Raw genomic sequence first — 19,567 nt, 5'->3', positions numbered from 1 at the left:
TTGTGCTGAACTGGGAGATGTATACTTCACCCAGTATAGATTTATATAATATATTAATCATATATACGATCATATCATATATGTACAGCTTAATATTATATATCACAATTCTGGTTTATTCTCCATCTTCATCCTCCTTGACCTGAGTGCAGCATTTGACACCATATGTCACACCACCCTCCTCAATAGACTATCCTCCATTGGTATCACTCAGATTCCCCTAACTGGTTCAAATCATACCTCTCCAGCCGCATTCAGTACATTCAGCTCAAAACTTTCACTTCCCAGCCTTCTTCTGTCACTTCCGTTGTGCCCCAGGGCTCCATCCTGGGGCCCCTCTTCTTCATCATTTATCTCCTTCCCCTTGGCCATATCTTTCGTAAATTCAACATTAATTTCCATTGTTACACGGATGACACCCAGCTCTGCCCTTCCTGTAAACCCACTTCCAACCTCCCTCCCCCCTCCCTTACTGACTGCTTAGCAGAAATAAAATATTGGCTTTCCTCAAATTTGCTTAAACTAAACAGCGATAAAACTGAGGTTCTGCTCATTGATACTAAATCAACATTATCCAGAACTGACTGAAGTTTTTCTCTTAACATTGATAATTGTTCTGTTCACCCCTCCCCACATGTAAACAGTCTAGGTGTCATCCTTGACAGTACTCTTTCATTTCAATCTCATATCAATAACATTACCCGGTCTGCCTACTTTCATCTCCGTAACATCAACCGGCTTCACCCCTCCCTTACTTCAACTGGTCCAGAACTCAGCTGCCCATCACTAGAAACCCCTCCATCCACCACATCACTCCTGTTCTGCAACAGCTCCACTGGCTTCCGGTCAAGTTCCGCATAGATTGCAAAATCCTTCTGCTAACATTCAAGGCCATCCACAATCTTTCTCCACCATGTCTTTCAAGTCTCCTCTATGTTGTAACTCCATCTCGCACCCTCAGATTCTCCTCCTCCATTCACTTGACTGTTCCCCCTGCCTGTCTCACCTCCATGCGAAGTAGAGCTTTCAGCCGCTCTGCTCCCCAGCTTTGGAACACTTTACTCCCCGACATACGGAACATAAACTCACTCTCATAATTCAAGTCTTCAATCAAACCCCACCTGTTCAAGACTGCCTTTTTCATTTGAATGAATATTTTGTTTTCAATGTTGTATACTTTGGTGTTTTTCAGTATTATTTATTTTATTGTTTACTTTGTACTCTTTGTAAGGTGTTAAATTTTGACATTTCTATCTATATTTTGACACCTATTCTAAATAACACCTTGCATAAAATAAAACAACTTTTATACCAAATCTTTAGCGTTTATTCCAAATTTATGTTAACATTGATAAAAAACTTCTCTCAATAAAAGCAAATAAATTCCGATTTGACTTGCTTCCATGGGTGTAACAAGCATATTGTGTGTCTGTGGACAACTACTGTGCTTCTTTCCCAAAGAAAGCCATAAACAGGGCTTGGTGAACCCATGCTTTCAATGAGGCGTGATAATTAAATGAATGGAAATGGAAAATCATACACACTAGATAAGAGGATAAGCTGCTTTCAGGTAATGAAATGGAGGTGATGCCAGTAATGGTGTTACCGCTCACCCACACTCAGCAGCCTATCGGAGCCACTGTCCAGATCAAGCCTGAACACTGTGATCTCTGCTGCCATTTGAGATATAAAGCTGTACACTGAATGACATGAGTGTGTGTGTGTGTTTAGTGCATGTGTTTGTCAATATGTAATCTCACACTGCAATCTTTTCCTCATGTTCATGTGCACTTAATTTCAATCCCATCCTCAACATGTCCCTGTTACATGTTCCCTAACACACACACACACAAACACGCACACAGAGCTATATGGCTTTTCACACACAAATGTAGACACACACAGAGGCTTCATTGTCTGCCATAAAGATGTGTGTACATGATACACAAAGTTAACACTTCTATCAAACAACCCAGCCCTATGTTTATCTGATAGAGCTGTGTAGTTTTTCAACTGAACTTCCTCTTTCAGCAGATCCTGAATCAGTTTTCCTATCACACGCAAACACTGTTATTCTCAGTTGCTGTTATCTTGTTATGAAGTTATTGGCCAAACAACAACACTGAAATTACCCTGTGGCAAAATGTTGATCGGCATCATTTGCCAAGCATAATTTCTTGTTGGTGGTTGGTTAACGTAGAGAAAACCATTGTTGCTCTCTGCACAACAGAGAAGGGTATTATTGCCAGCCTGGGCTAGTATTAAGGCTGGACAATTAATTGGAAATGAATAGAATTTGAAATTCAGAACTTGTAATAGATATAATCTTACATATATCAATTAAATATATTTTCCTTTAAATGTTAAAGTTAATCTTTTTGGTTTATCTGTTAATATGTCCCCCATTGTGTGTTCATGTACGGTTCCCTTAAAGGCATAGTTCATAACTGTCCTCAAAAAACAATCACCATTTGCTAGTTCTTTGGTCTGTATGCATGCTCGCATCTAATGTGTTTACAGTGTCTGTAAAGGAGTAGAAAAACAAACTGTCCAGTATGCTATGATCTCTCTGCTAATGGCATCAAAATGCGGATTGCTCTATTCCTGCTTCATAGAGGGGTAATATTTAATTATTTTTGCTGTTTCAGATCACTTAATGTGGAAATCTCTCAACACAGGAGATGGCTAACTGCATTACCAAAAGTGCTACAAAATTAAACATCTCGAGTTACATATGAGTTTCTGTGGTAAATCAAACAGTGAATAAATACTTATAGACAAGTTAAACTTCAGCCACATACAAATAACTGTCATCTTTTTCCCCTCAAACACACATACCACATTAAAAATCGTGGAATTTATAATTGCATTTCCTTACAATCGTAGACGTTTCATTTAAAACCATACACATATTGTCATGTATCTCTCCCATTCAATCTGTCCCATGAAAGCAACATATAGGAGAACCTAAACACCGAGACTGACAAAGTAACTTGAGCGGCTTGTATGAAAAAATAATCCAGTGTCTTGTCTTTTTGGATAGGTTTTGACTTTACTGAAGATGACACTGAACATAAAGAAGTCAAATGTAAACACTGACAAAAAAAAACATTTCATAGACCAAAGTTATCACATCACCAAATATAAACAGCACATGGTTCACTGACAAGCAACCTTAGAAAAAAATATCCTATCGTTAATACTGGAGCATATTTACAGTACAAGCCTTGTTGATGAACTATGAGTGGGAAAGAAACACCAAAAGCTAAACTATCTTTCATTAAATGCAATTGAGTGTTCTCCCTGTGTCTGTGTGGGTTTCCTCCGGGTGCTCCGGTTTCCTCCCACGGTCTAAAAACACATGTTGGTAGGTGGGTTGGCGACTCAGAGGTGAACATAGGTGTGAGTGTGTGAGTGAATGTGTGTGTGTTGCCCTGTGAAGGACTGGTGCCCCCTCCAGAGTGTATTCCTGCCTTGCGCCCAATGACTCCAGGTAGGCTCCGGACACCCTATGACCCTGAACTGGATAAGGTGTTACAGATAATGAATGAATTAATGAATGAATGAAGGAATGAATGAATGCAGTCGAGGTAAAATGTTCAATTAATGGTGATACTGATTTGCGTTCATATCACCCAGCACAAGCTAGTATACAATACTACACAAATTATATCCTTGGGCAAGGCCACCTACACAAAAGTTCCGCTGATCGTCCTATCCTATAATAAGGGCTTATTACTCTTCTAGCTGACACTTGGCATTGGTCATGGTGATCTCAGGCTTATGTGCAGCTGCTCCAGAGTGCTCCACTGTGTGCACAAAGAAATCAGGAATCAAAAGCTCCCTGCATGTATGGGTGGGGATTCTAAAGCTGAGACTATTGAAAGAGGAGCAGTTAAGGCTAAGAACAGACACTCATTCAGAGCTCAGGCACACAGGCCAAGCCTCATCTCCTGCAGTGACTCAGCTGAAAATAGAGCAGCGCACAGTCATTTGGACAGTGATTACACAGCCTTGTGTTTACCCTCTGAGTCAACTGTCTACTCTCTCTCTCTCTTTGTCTACCCCATTGCCTTTGCCTTTACCCATGACCAAACACCACTGTGTGTGTCCGTATACTATCTTGTTTACTTCTCTGTAAACAGTCTTTCTTTTTTCCCCCAATCCCTCCCTCCTGCCTTTCTGTTTTCCCTCATTTACTCAGTCCCTCTTCAGTTCGGTCATTAACGTCCCCGCTTTCCACATTTGCCATCCCATTATCTTTCTCCTTTCACTTTCTCCTCTTTCTTTCAGTTCAATTCACAATTCAGTGCTCATTTTACAAGCTCAGCTTCTTTTCTATACAAAAACCCTAAAAGTAGTTAATCACAAGCTGACAACAATGCTCGAGATAATGTCAACAACAAAGAAGTAGAAGAATAGGGCCGGTAATGATATGTTTCCGAGCTGAAATCGAATGGCTTGCTTTGTCTGAAGTGATAAAAAAAAACAAAAAACATTAACATTAAAGTAATGTTGTCAGTAAACTAGCCCTAGGCACTGGGTGAAATTTTCACAATGAACAGTCCTACATACATATGTGGACACCCACTGTGGACATTAGCACTCAATACTACCTGCACAGCTTGTACACATACAATCTCCGAATAATGGAGAAATATATGGAATATGGAATAAATGCTCTGGAGCAGCCACACATGACCCTCAGGTCACCAGTCCCAATGACAAATGCTGACTATAAAGCAACCTAGTACTTGGATGTGAAGCAGTTGTACTGTTTTCTGTATCAAATGGCATCAAAATACTCACTGTTATGTTCCAGCTGTTATTGCAGTACATCAAACCCTAGGAATAGACTCTCTATTATTACCCTTCATTTCAGAAGAAATGTTGTATGAGCAAATGAACATTTGGGCATATAATGTATGTCTGTATGTCAGCACTAAGTCGGTATGTGTGTGCACACATGCACACACACACACACAAACACATCGACCACTTCCCTTACCTTACTTATATTTCAGTGTTGTGAAATGGTGTATAAACCTTCAGTCGCATCGAGTGTAAAAGCTAATGTTTAACCTGACTTAACTCTGCAGTTTCTCAAACTATACAACATACACACAGTTTCACACACACAAACACACACACACACACAGAAATGAGAGAACATGAACCTGAATCCGAGATGAGATCATTAAACCAGTGTACTTAAGCAGGACTTGAATACACACTCTCTCTCTCTCTCACACACACACACACACACTTTTGACTAAGGGAACTGGGTGTGGGCATCCAAACATGAAGAAGCCTGTCTCTTATATTGTTACACAACTTTAAAGAGATACATTTCCAGTCTATAATAACATATTTCACATAATGGGAAAAAAATCACAGTCAAAAAATTGTAGGTGGATTAAATGACTCCTGTCATGGAACCAACATTTCTGTGCATTTTTCAGTAAGAATTTGAGGTAGTACGTAAAAATTGCTGAGGTAATTCCAACCCTACATCACAACATATAATTAGCAAACTGTTTAAGTGCCAGTAAACCTTATATGCCACCATGGCGCTCTTTAAAACATCATAGATTTACCTCAAACTGTGTTCACTTCACAGTTCTTTATATGAATGCATTGTAAGTGTTTTTGTGTCATTCAAAATTCAAACATTTGTCTTTTGTCCTTTAATGATTACTGTTGCACAGTACAGTGAAACCTTGACTTACGAGTGAATCAACTTATGCATTTTCCAAGATACTAGCCGTCGCTCAGTCGATTTTTTGCTTTATGATGCGAGCCGAGATCTGAGTTATGAGCAAGCGAGCTTACGCCACTAGGTAGCCCAGCGAGCATTCAGTTCACTACGTTATCTTGCTGAGTAAGTTATATTAAGCGATAGAGAACGAAAAGAAAACCCTCATCTTCAAGGTAAATACACTTAATAGAATCACTTTATTTATTTACACTCTCTTTTATGTATTATTTTTTTGATACATTATTTGTTATTTATAAAGTACATTATTCTTATTTAAAAACAAATAACAAAAAGAAATTAATTTTTGGGAATGGAGTAATGGGGAAATTTAATTTGATATACGAGCAAATTGAGTTACAAGCTCAGTCAAAGAACAAATTATTCTTGTAAAATAAGGTATTACTCTGAATGACGATTGCCGTTTAACAAAAAAAAAACAAAAAAAAAAAAAACACACCCACACAAAACTATTATTACAATGCCTAATGATGATATGCTGCTATTATTTACTTTGAAATTGTCTTTTTATTTAATAAGTTTAGTATCAATTAAATTAAAGTTTTAGTATCAATATTCACTGAATTCGTGATCACTAACATTTAAATCACCATTTTTAAATCATCTATACAAAAACTCACACAAATATTTGGATACAGTATTATCCCAAAAACAGAACAAACTTATGCACATGCTTTTGCACAGCTTTTTTCTTTATGGAACTCAAATCAAATGCAGTGATGAATAAATATTTTGCACTAGCAATTAATCATTAAAAATAAAGAGTGGGATTTTTAATGTTTAATTAAAATGATATGTTACACACTAAAACACACACACAAATAAAAATTGTGCACCTAAATAATTTAAACAAATGTATGATGCACAGCTAAAAACTATTATTGAGCCTGTATTTTGTGTTGTCTTCTCACAGTAGAGGGATAAACACATAGAAATCTGTGGATTTCTTCAGATCTGAAGTGAAAGTGGAGTTAAGGATTAAGGAATGATCCAGGATCCATTGCTTGAAGGCACATGGAGCTACACATCCTACTCTTTCCATTGTGATTCTTCTTTCAGCAGCATTTAGCCTGTTCACTAGTCCATAAAAAATGAGAAGTTGCTGAGAGGATTGTGCCTGCCCCAAGAAACAGTGTTGCGGTCACTAACACATACAATGTGGTGAGTGTGGTTTGGTGCTTGTGGTTTTGTTGTTGTTGTTGTTTAAAAGCTGCCGTTAAGGCTGAGTACAAACCAGGCCAACAGATGCAGCCAGGCCCAGCTGACTGCTATGAAAGTCCTTCAGTGAAGGTCCACAGTTGCTCAATCACTCTGTCTAAGCCCCCAGTGTGTATGTAGATTTTGTTTTTATAAATATAAAAAAATGGAATAGTGCCAATATTGTCAGAATTTATGGCATTTCTTCTAAATATTTCATCTTAAGATCCAAGTAATCCTAAATTCATTGGTGTTGACGTCTGGCTGAATTGTAGCTCAATTAATTGAGTTAGACACCTTTAATTGTATATATAAGTCAAAAATAATACATTTTTATTTACAAATAAGTTTTAAATATTTTTGTTTAACATATAATTTTAATTAAAAACCCAAAACTTATTCCCCTTTCTCATTTTATTTTAACTGTTGCATAGTATTAAATATAAACATTTTCATTTATTTCAACACGTTTTGGAGCATTTCTATTGGTTCATTCATCATGATGTTTTCACACGATGTGAAGGACAGCTGCTGTGTTCTAATGATACAGTAAACTAAAAATTTACAAAAAATGGAGACACGCGTTTTTGATTGGAGAGTGACAATATTCTATGCCCCAGATTTGTTTGGGCAGATTTAATATTTTAATTTACTTTCAAATATGTAAATGAATCAGCAAGCAAACAGTACGGAAATTCCTCTGCAAATGAAATTTGCCAAGGAATGCAAAAGTTTGCACCCGACTGTAACTCAAGGGTTAATACTGCCGGCTCCTGGACTATGGCATGGTTGGATAGTGATCAGAGCATTCCGCAACGGTAAAGAGCGTATCGTCACGCCCAACAACACACACACACACACGCACTGACACAGTAAACATTTTTTAAAAATTTTATTTTTGCAGAAATATCATGCTATGTGTCACATGCTGCAAACAAGATAAGAGCAGAATGCAGGTAGCAACAAAAATATAAACATTACACACCAGATTGTATGTCTTTGGCAACTCAAGAATGGACCATATAATATAGAGGAATATGATACAGTGTAGTAAAGGTGCACTATGTCCAGTATTTACCAGGTAGTGTTCTCTAAGCTATAATGTGATTGAGGAGAGAGCTAACACATGTGTGGGTGTTGCAATGATAATGCAAGCTCAATATCATCAACAATACATTGATTCATTCAGCATGGCAGTAGTTTGAAATATCTTTAGTTTTACCAAGATAGCCAACCAAAGGAAGCTGTAAAAGCTGAAACTATAACAAGGCTGAGGATAAATTATTCTTCAAATTTGCAGTCAAACCTGAAAATAACTGCAGCACCCTATAATGTGTCCTGTCAGACTGAAATAACCTAACTTCAGATTTTTGTCAACATCTCGACTGCAGTCTGTGTTCAACAGGTTTATATAACTTGAAATGAACCAGGCTTGCAGATTTAGACATTGGTGGGTTCTGAGTGACATCACAGAACATAAACTCAGTTAATCAAGTTTTATGACACAAATCAGCACTAACATAACAGATAACATGGACATGTGATTCCAACTTGTGCCTTTCATACTGATGGTAATTAAAGTATGAGAGTTATGGGCAAAAATCATTCTGTTCATATTTTCATGGCGGATTTGACCCGGTCAGGGAGGGAAAAGGTGAAATTTCCTGTAAATCCTGGCCATCCTTCCTGCTCTGGGGACAAAAAGGCAGATGTGAAGGCGACGGCAGTCCTTTCCAGCCATACACATTCACTTCAGTGAACACAGCACATTCATCTGAGCAGCCACTCTGCTGACCAATGGTCAAGAGCAAGGCTTCATCAACTTCTTAATGCTTTTTCATTATTACCACTACAGTGAACCATAAAAAACCCTGTAACTCTAAAATGTGTACTCTACTGGCTTTACAGCAAATTGCTGACTTTATTTGCAAAAAACAAGCTTTAACATTTGCATGTATGTTTTGTAGTTAGTACATTTTGCACATATATTTAGCAGTAATTACAACATTCCTGCATATACACCAGTGAAACCCACAATTACAACTAGGAATATGAAACACGTATAATATTTATGTCTCAAAATTCTGGTGGACGCCAAATCCTAGGTGTGAAACGCAACATTAACCTCACGTCTGAAGGCTCATAAACCAACGAAAGCCGAGCTAGGGTTATGGTTTTACTGCCATTTGAAACAGTTTGTGAGAAACTTTCACCTGCTCTCACCATGTAGCAATTTACGAGAAATTCCAACAAAGTTTTGAGGGCCAGAGCTTTAAGTCAGTCTTGAACAATCTGAAACTGTGTGGCATTTCATTCAGGGCAGATTGTGTAGTGTGTGGACTTTGGGGACTAACCACTATGACTAACCACTACTGATATGGATGAGACTTCTTCTTCCAGATATTTGGGGAATTTAGATGCAAAGATGATACCTGATAGAAGTGGTCCTTGCTTGCAGTTCTGTCATATTCCAGTCACCAAAAAGGATCAATAATATTAAATCAGGGCTACTTCCACTGTTTTATTTAGGAATAAGGTCTTGAGTCAATGTCAAGGTCAATGTTTTGGTAAGAAATATGTATGTTTCAAAACAAGTGCATCTAGGCAAGCCCAGTTTGGCTGGACCACCAAAAGCTAAACTGAGCCTCACATAATGGCCTATTTAAGGTGGAACAGAAAGTTCATATAAGAAGCCGGTTAATAACGGCAATATTAGCCTCGTAATCTGACACATTTAAGGTGGAAATTAATTATGAATACAAATTTGTGAATAAGATGCAAATGTCTGTCTCATAAAATGACATTTAATGTGGAAGGGAAAAATTATTAAGGGAGATACATACCAGTTAAGGGAGATAACACATTTAGCGCTAGAAGCGTTGAGTGCCTGTCATTTGACTGCTGTGACTGAATACTCAGAGTGGTGTTTTGGTTTTTGAATGGGCACTCAGAGTATCGTGAGTCATGGATTTTGCACAATGACAGCTGTGTAAATAGATAGATTCAACTTTTTTTGTCATTGCTCTGTACAAGTACAGGAAAATGAAATGCAATATCACAAAGCTACATGAAATTACATGACTATAGCAAACCTAAAGCCCAATTTATACTTCTGCGTCCGCTCTACACTGTAGGCAATGCGTTGACACAAACCCTATGCCATATCATGACGCGCACCTCTCCAGAAATGTACCTATGCATCACATCGATGCAGAGCACAGGGATTGTGATTGGTCAGTAGTCTGACGGACATTGTTTAAGTTGAGCCAAAGAAGTACAGAAACATGAATTCTCCTCCACACACAGAGACGCAGACAGCAGCAAATTCATATCAAGGGAAGGTGTGGATGTCAGGGATGAATAAAATTTTGAAGAAAGAAAAAATATAGACATCTCTGGGAAAATCACATGGAAAAAACGTGTTGTATTTGTTTCTTTCCTGGTACCTCATGTAAACTCTGCTCTGTCCCAAACAACGACATACTCCAATAGTACACCTTAAAGATTTATAAAACTAATACTACTACACAACTACATTGTGACCAACACAGTGTAGAGGAATATGTTTGAGATTCAGCCCTAGTACTGTAGCAATGTAACTGCACGCTGCAGTCGATGCAGACACCAACACAGAAGTGTAAACACTCATAATGGCGTAGAGCTCTTGTGTAGGTTGTGTGTCGAGGAAATGCGGAAATATATATTGGGCTTAAGGCTGCAAACAGCTCCCTGGCTTTCTGCGACTGTATGGCAAGAGCTAGTCCTCACGTGTGCATTTTAACAAATTTTGTCCGTCCAACAATTAGAAAAGAAGCGTCTTTTAAGGCGACCCGCTAGCCAGTCCAGCAGTGATGACAGAATATCAAAATGATACTATGACAAATTTTGGTCCCACATCTACTGTAGTGAGAGGCATACATGCAAAATAAGACCACCCAACAGAAACTCCCCCCTCTTTTTGCAACACAATGTTCATAGACATTAATGGCATTAATGGCAGTGTAAAACAGAGGCTGTTGTTGATGTCATGTACCTCAAAGGAAGCATGTGTCTGTGTTCATTCTCCCAATGTTAATAGCATTGTGTGTGATAGGGGAGTTCAGCTAATGGATGACATTTATAATGACTATGACTGGGTGAAAATTAACAGCAAACATCAAAGATATTCAAAAAATGTCATGGCTGATTGACTACGTTTGAAAAAGGAAGAAAAGAAGTAAACTGCAGAATGCTGGCGGACACATTTCCTTAATTAAATCACACTAAAAATCTAAGCCGGATTTGAGCTTTGACTATCAAGTGGTTTCACTCAGCATCAGCTGATAAAAAAGTCCATGTCATACACACATTCACATGCTTCTTTCTCTTAGCAGATTTATTAGTAAACAAAACCTTTCATCATCAAGAATGTGTGTGTGTTTTGGGACAGATCTCACTCCTGGCAACATCCTCATCCTCATGAGCTCTAAGGCCTGGAGACAGAAAAGCTCTTCTGAACGTAACTCCGGAGTGAAGTAAACAGCTCACTTTCTCACAGTAAACACAAGAACAATACAGTCATTTACCACACAGTATAAACTCAGCTCAGTTACAATGACATACTCTTATTTACATAAACTGAAACACACCACTTAGACAAAACACTCCATAACACAACTCTTAGACCTTCAACCCACACAACACAGTAACTATCTGACAGAAAGAGTGATAGAGAGAGAGAGAGAGAGAGAGAGAGAGAGAGAGAATGCATGAATTTAATAGAATTTATGGATATTGTCATTTCCAGTGGGGACAAAGCTGAAGGACAAATTAACACAGTGTCTGTCCATATATTGTCCTTATGATGAGTACAGTTAAGTTGCTGTGGTCCACAAAGCTGAAAATGTGTGTTTCTGTGTGTGTTTAAACAAAGGAAGTGTGTGATTGAAGTAGTATGGTGAAGTAGAACAGTACAAACACACACACACACACACACATTCTGTATGAACCTTCCTTAAATATACACACAGCCTGTATGACCCTTCCTCAAACATGGACACACACAGGATTTGACGTTACAGTTATCATCAGTTGCCATGGATAATTACACAAACAGCAAAATGGGCTCCACACTGAACATCCCCACCCTCATCACTCAACACAGAGCACTTTACCCTTTACTGCCTTGACCCTTTACTATATATATATATTCATTCTTAGGCACCTAAGATAATTATATATATATATATTTAAACTAATGCCTTCTCAGTAAGTCTGGGGCTTGTATAAAGTTACATATAATCACAGTAAATACAAAAAAATATAATAAATATATAAAACAAATAAGAACCAGTAAAACTAGGTATTGGATGATAACCTCAAATAATACCCATGAGGAGAGATTTGGAAAAAGTTAAACCAACACATTCACACACAGAATATCACACTTACTGGAATAATGTTATTTGGTTTTATTCTAATGTTTGGTGTTATTTGTTGTTTGTTTGTTTTTAGCCACTTACTGCTCAGATAAATAGCTTTTTAAATCTCATAATCTCTGGTGCCTAAACTTTTTGCGCTATACTGTAGATATATGTCCCAGCCATAACATTAAAATGGCCACCTTTTATCTATCCTCACTGTCCATTTGATCAGCTCCACCGACCATTCAGGAGCACTAAATAGTTCTACACTATATATTCCACTCACTGTCCACTCTGTCAGACACACATACATTGTTTGTCCAGTTTATAGATGTGAAATCATAGAGAGTAGCTCATCTGTTGCTGCACAGATTGTTGTTCATCCTCTAGTTCTTCATCAGTGGTCAGTGGACACTGCCCAAAGTGTCATTGGGAAACAATGAAGTCCTGTTTAAATAGCTTCAGTGCAGTATAGTCTGTGAAATATTCAATAAAAAATATGATTTTTATCATGAAATATAATGTTAGAATATTCTTCTCTTATTATTCTTCGCCCATCCCTCTAACACATTCTTCTAGGATTCACTAAGCTCTCCCTGAGTGCTCTACACTCTGCAAATAGAGACACTATCATCAGACACCTGAGCCCTGACAGAGGTCAGAGGTTAATGTTTTCCAAATCACCTTCTACAACTTACTAAAACAGGCCCATGACCATGACCCCTCTCCCCATAGACTACAGCAAGAGCTGTTAACGAGCAGCAAGAGGACATTAAACACCTTTACCATGCTTCCTGAGCTCCTCCATTCAGCTCTATTTTACTTTCTTCAGCTCAACATGATTTTTTTTTTATTTGATTATTCCTACTTTAGTAATAAATAACAATCTGTATTTATCTTTTCCAAATCAGGAATGCACAGAGCTGTGGCCTGAAAATGAGCAAAACATTGAAAAACATAAATTATGCATATTTTAGCTCTGTTTTTCCTCCACCATTTAAGTATTTCTGGTAATAATTGTTAGTAATTACTCCCCCCAGGCATTCAAGGGCTCCCAATCTGAGAGGGGGAAGTCTATGGTAAGCTTCTGCTGAGATGTGAAGCCAGGAACTGCTCTTTGTCAAACAATGCTGAAACAGCACATCACACTTGCAGAAGAGCACTAACATTCTGCCAATATGGTACTGTAATAGGATACCACCGCAAGTCCGTTTGTGAAATATCTTCCCTACTAGATATTCCATAATCCACCTTGAGTGGTGTTATTGAAAATTCGAAGCTGTTGCTGAAGCTGAAATTTGTTTAGGAACCACAGCAACTCAGCAACCAAGTGGCAGACCACATTAAGTTACAGAGCAATGTTGCTAAATGCTGAAACACACAGTACCTAAAATTGGACAATTCTCTGCTGACTCAATAACTACTGAACTACTGCGTTACAAACCTGTTATAGAGGCAAATGATAAACCATATATATATATATATATATATATATATATATATATATCCTTCTTTGATCAGGGCCTTGTCATGGCGGAAGGGCTTGTGTGGTCTCATGACCTCCAGGGCTACGTCGTCGGGAGCTGTTAGCTCCCAGTAGGGTCTCCCATGGCGAACAGGTCTGGAGTGAAGATCCAGACAAACATGATCCAAAAGCATCCCTATGAGTACACCCATTAAAATTCAGTGTACCCTGGCCGGGAGAGGGTTACCGGGGCCTACCCCTGGAGCCAGGCCTGGGGGTAGTGTCCGACGGCGAGCGCCTGGTGGCCGGGCAGCCCACGTAACCCGGCCGGGCTCAGCCCGAAATGGCAATGTGAGAGGATCATGTGGGCTCACCACCCGCAAGATCCAGAGTAGGGGTGCGGTGCAATGCCCATCGAGCACAGAGCGGGGGCGAAGGGGCCCTGGCATCGTGGAACTTGTCAGCGGAAACTGGTTCTTGGTACGTGGAACATAACCTCACTGGGGGGGAAAGAGCCACAGCTGGTGCGTGAGGTTGAGAGATACCAGCTAGATATAGTTGGGCTCACCTCTACACAAAGTGTAGGCTCTGGAACCAAACTCCTCGATAGGGGTTGGTGTCTCTCCTACTCAGGAGTTGCACAGGGTGAGAGGCTCCGGGTGGGCGTGGGGATACTCACAAGTCCCCGGCTGGTGTCTGTACAGCTGGAGTTTGTCCCAGTAAACGAGAGGGTCGCCTCAATGCGGCTCCGGCTTGCAGAGAGGAAAACTTTGACTGTTGTGTGTGCGTATGCACCGAACAGCAGCTCAGAGTATTCGGCCTTCTTGGAGGCAGTGAGTGGAGTTCTAGAGGGGATTCCATGCACTGACTCTATTGTTGCTGAAGCAAAATCCAGAGCATGGGAGGAGTTTGGAGAGGCCATGGAGAATGACTTCTGGGCGGCCTCAAAGAGGTTCTGGAAAACACTACGACAGCTCAGGAGGGGGAGTGGGGACACTGTCCAAGCTGTGCTCAGCAAGGATGGTGAAACTCGAATTCGACTGAGTGTATTGTTGAGCGTTGGAAAGAGCACTTTGAGGAACTCCTTAACCCAAGAGACATGCCTCCTGTGCAGGAGGTAGGGCCAGAAGTGTCTGGGGGTCAGATTCCATTTCCTTGGCTGAAGTCACTGAGGTGGTGAAAAAGCTTCACAGTGGCAAAGCTCCAGGAGTGGATGAGATTCGCCCAGAGTTACTGAAGGCACTCGATACTGTGGGGCTGTCTTGGATGACACGCCTATACAATATTGCATGGACCTCGGGAACGGTGCCTTTGGATTGGCAAACCGGGGTGGTGGTTCCTATATTCAAAAAAGGGGACCGGAGAAAGTGTGCCAATTATCGTGGAATTGCACTTCTCAGCCTCCCAGGGAAAGTCTATCCCAAGGTGCTGGAAAGGAGAATCCGTTTGATAGTCGAACCTGTTGTCTTTTAAAATTTGTTCTTTTGTTCCTGCTTTCGTCGCTGGCAAGTTGTTTCTTGAAAATAGGAGAGGAGACTCGAAAAGTAGAGACGAAAATGAAGTTTATTGGGTGCGCATGGGTCTCTTCCTAAACAAGTCTGAAACTCTCTCTGTACAATACCCTTTTAAAAATAACACAGTGATCCTCCCACCCTTAACCACACCTAATCAATTACCATAGCAATCAGGTTAACAGAAATGGAGAACCCCTGCTGTGTTGGGGACATCCAGTCTGTCTTCAGCTTGGCCCAAATGGTTGGAACAAAAGGCACCCCATGGTAATTACATTATACAAAGTCACCAAGGTGGTTGCATCCTGAATTATCTTAGAGTTCATGTGAGGAAGAGAGTGTAAGAAAAATTATCTTCAACATTCCCCCCTCTTGACCATACAGGAGTGTGGTCAAATGTAGTTGTCTATAGTAGAGCCAACACTACACTAAAAATATTGGTGATGTTTATTGACAGTGTTTCTGTTGAGCACTTAGATGGTTGTCAGAACTGGGAGTACTCCAGTTTGGTTCCAGTGATGAAATGTCTCGAAGATATTTCTCCTTCCATTGCCCACTTCTGGCAGCTGTAAAACACAAAAACACCATCGGCAGTATCCTTTTGACCATTGTATGTATGTTTGAAAGAGATAGAGAGAAAAAAAATGTGTTTGTGTATTTTGCTTTAACATTGTATATGATACCACCATTCTGTCCCTACCTAACCACTGGGTCATAAGATATTAGCTGGAAGTGTGGAAACGCTAGTCGTTATATTTGGGAAAGGGAGTCTTCACTTTGGGTTTGGCCCCTGTGGTCTACATACCAGCAGATCTTCCCAAAGCTCTTCCAACTAATTCACCCATTATCCCTAATTAGGAGGTGGCATAATTCTACAATGTGAAGCACGTATCCATGTTTTCTGACGTTGAAATAAGTTCTGTGATTAGCAAAACTTGAAACAGAGCCTTTGCATCTTTCCTATAAAGGAGCAGCTGTATGATTTATAATCATTACCAACTGTCCTGGTACAATAGTGTCCCCCCTCTGGTGACTTAGCCCACACCCTTTTTTTCGCGCTGTTGTACGGAGCTAAGAGAGTCAGTGAGCTCCATGCAGTATTTCAGCAGTGTATTAGGAATTGGATGAGCATCTGCTTGCAATAGGGATAAACCCATATTTTGTGGGACGTTTTCATTACAAGTTGTTGCAGCAGCGGAAATTGTGTCAAATTTTGCTGGTGCTTTAGCTGTAGCTTCAGCCATAATATTACCTATGGTTTCTATAAGGTTGGGGGAACTGTGAGCTTTAACTTTAGCCATTGTAGGCTTAGCTCGGAGCTCAGGAGCTGTCATGAGTTTAGATACCAACGGAGCATTCTCAATGGGAGAACCTGCAGTAACACCAGGTGCCAAGATGCAAGCCTTAGTAAGGGCTTCTAATTCAGCAGCTTGAGCTAAGAAATGGTCGGGAAGATGGCCCTTTTCTACCACTGCATCAGGTGAACATATAGTCCACCCAGCCTGTTTGCTTCCATTCAGGACCTGGGGAGAACCATCACAAAACTTAATCATGTCAGGATTTTCTAAGGGACACTCATAAATGCCTGAAGTCGGTGTGTGTGATGACAGTACACACTCATGATCATCACTATCATTCTCATCACAATTATCAGACAATGCAGTCATCATTAAGGATGATTGATTTGTGATTTGTGCCTTTTGGAGGCTAATATTTGGAGCTGTGGGAGCAGCAAGCCGGTTACCCCTTCTCTGGGCAGAAACTATGATTTCATGAGCAGGAGATGAAAAAGAAGTAATCGCATGTGGACAACGCACTGTGAGAGTTTGTGACATCACTACAGGGGAATCAAATTCTTGATCATTTACAGTAGTTTTCACATACGACCTATTGTCTTTCTCATGTGTGACCGGTTGCAAATAAGCTCTCACAGCGGACACAATCAGTTTAAAGGCACCTGATTGTGAGTATGAGAAGCGGGCTTTTGGCTGGCTTGTGGAATACGCTTGAGGAGCCGCCCTGCCAGCTCAGGTGATAAAGTTTCATCCCCTGAACCGTCCTGATCCCTGTTTGAGTTAGCAGTTTTCCGGGAATCTAAATGCTTCAGTTTACATTTTCTTTCCCAGTGTCCCTCTTTACCACAGTAGCAACATATGCCATCAATTTTATTATGTGTCCTCCTGGATTGTTGGGAGGCATTATGCAAAACAGCAGATATATGTAATCTCATGCTGGAATCCCTTTCATATGCTACTAAACTGTCAGACAGCTCCCCTACTGCTGTTGTATGCCAGTTTGGTTTCAAAAGAGGCAAAATCTTCCTCATGTCTTGAGATAACCCATCAGCCCATTGTGCTACTGGAAACTTTGAGTTAAGTACTTCTTCAACAGAAGTATAGTCCTCATGTCCACCATGCAACATATAAACTTCAGCAAAACGTGACGTATACTGGTTCACAGATTCACCCTGTTTCTGATGACACTCCACTACTTTTTGCCAACAAACAGCAGAACCCATGGCTTCTTTTAAAACTGCTAACATGCCCATATTGCACTCTTTGACAGCCTTCATAGATCGAAGCTTATCTACATGTTTCTCATAGTATGACTCTAATTTGTCTATCTCATCAGGCATCAATATCTGTGAACACAAAGCTAAAACATCTAATGGATGTAGAGAGTATAGTTTGAGCTTACGTGACATTTGTGTCATAAAAGGACCCAACCCCATAACTTTAGGATGGCTAAATTTAGAGAGACGATCAATTTGCTCAGGAGAAAGTGGCTTGTGTTTGACTGTTATCTTCTCCTCACCTCCCTTGGTTTTCACCTGTTTAATTACCACTGGAGCAGCTTCCAACACAGAGATATTAAAATCCTCTTCTTCACTGTTGCTGGAAGAAGGCCCACTGGACTGTTCTGTTTCTCTCTTAAAAGCATCCAAAGATGGATATAGCTGGTGGTTGGTAGCTTTCGTGTTGTTGCTTATCAGTCTGTCTTTCTCCTTCTCTAGCAATTCAACTTTTGCTTCAAGAAGAACAAGTGATCGCTGGCTGTGTTCACAGGTTTTCTGAGCATTGGTGGCAGCACGTTTATGATGAGAGCATTCCTCTTTTAACTGTTCAATTTTAGAATGCTGTTCTGTCATTAACAAAGAATGCCACTGCCTGAAAACCTGTACACATCCTTCAATATCTTTCTTCTTTACACATTTAGCTAGAACTGTGAAACACTGTTCCTGACTCCATTCTGAATCTTCTGAGATATTAAACCTTTTACACAGTTTAGCTTTTCTTTTTAAACAAAATCTATCTAGCATCTGTTTTAAATCTCCTTCAAATGCACCCCTGTCTGTATACTGTGCTGTTGTGTTAGTTGTGGAACTAGTCACAGATGTGGAAAAACGAGTTCCACTTACTTTCTGCATTGTAAATGCTAATATTTCAAACTACACAATTACAGACAAAAAGAACAATCAAAAACAAAACAAAACAAACAGTTGTGAGTAGATCTAATCTGGTGGAAATAGGGAAACACCTAAATCCAAAGCAAACGCCGTTACTTTTGTAAAGACCAGAGGGTATATCTAAACCTCTCTGTGCCTTCCTAAGATAAAGGTTAGAAACAAATCTAATCTGAGAACAGAAACGCCGTCTGTTCCCCAAAACCAGGAACACCTGATTCTCAGTAGGAAACGCCGTCCTACCGGATTTTACGGCCTTTGACCAGGAATAAAACTATACCTGTGTCCTTTCCACAAATACATGGGACCACATTTAAGACAAGACAACTCTCCTACACTGGCAGTGTGTGCTGTGTTCTGAGATTTCTTTCGCTCACCCTTGTTGTATGAGGTGACAGTTCAGCTTCTTTACAGCACCAGGGTCAGCCACAAGCAGATCGTCAGAAGAACAAGATTCTTGGTCCAAATCTGACAGCAACAGGAGTTCACAGCGTCGGACAGCAGGATCCTGCCGACTACGCCAAAATTGTTGTCTTTTAAAATTTGTTCTTTTGTTCCTGCTTTCGTCGCTGGAAGTTGTTTTTCTGCTGGCAAGTTGTTTCTTGAAAATAGGAGAGGAGACTCGAAAAGTAGAGACGAAAATGAAGTTTATTGGGTGCGCATGGGTCTCTTCCTAAACAAGTCTGAAACTCTCTCTGTACAATACCCTTTTAAGAATAACACAGTGATCCTCCCACCCTTAACCACACCTAA

This window comes from Hoplias malabaricus, chromosome X2 (assembly GCF_029633855.1).
Source record: "Hoplias malabaricus isolate fHopMal1 chromosome X2, fHopMal1.hap1, whole genome shotgun sequence".
NCBI classification, from domain to species: Eukaryota; Metazoa; Chordata; class Actinopteri; order Characiformes; family Erythrinidae; genus Hoplias; species Hoplias malabaricus.
The sequence above is the reverse complement of the archived record's forward strand: the minus strand, read 5'-3'. Positions refer to the sequence as shown.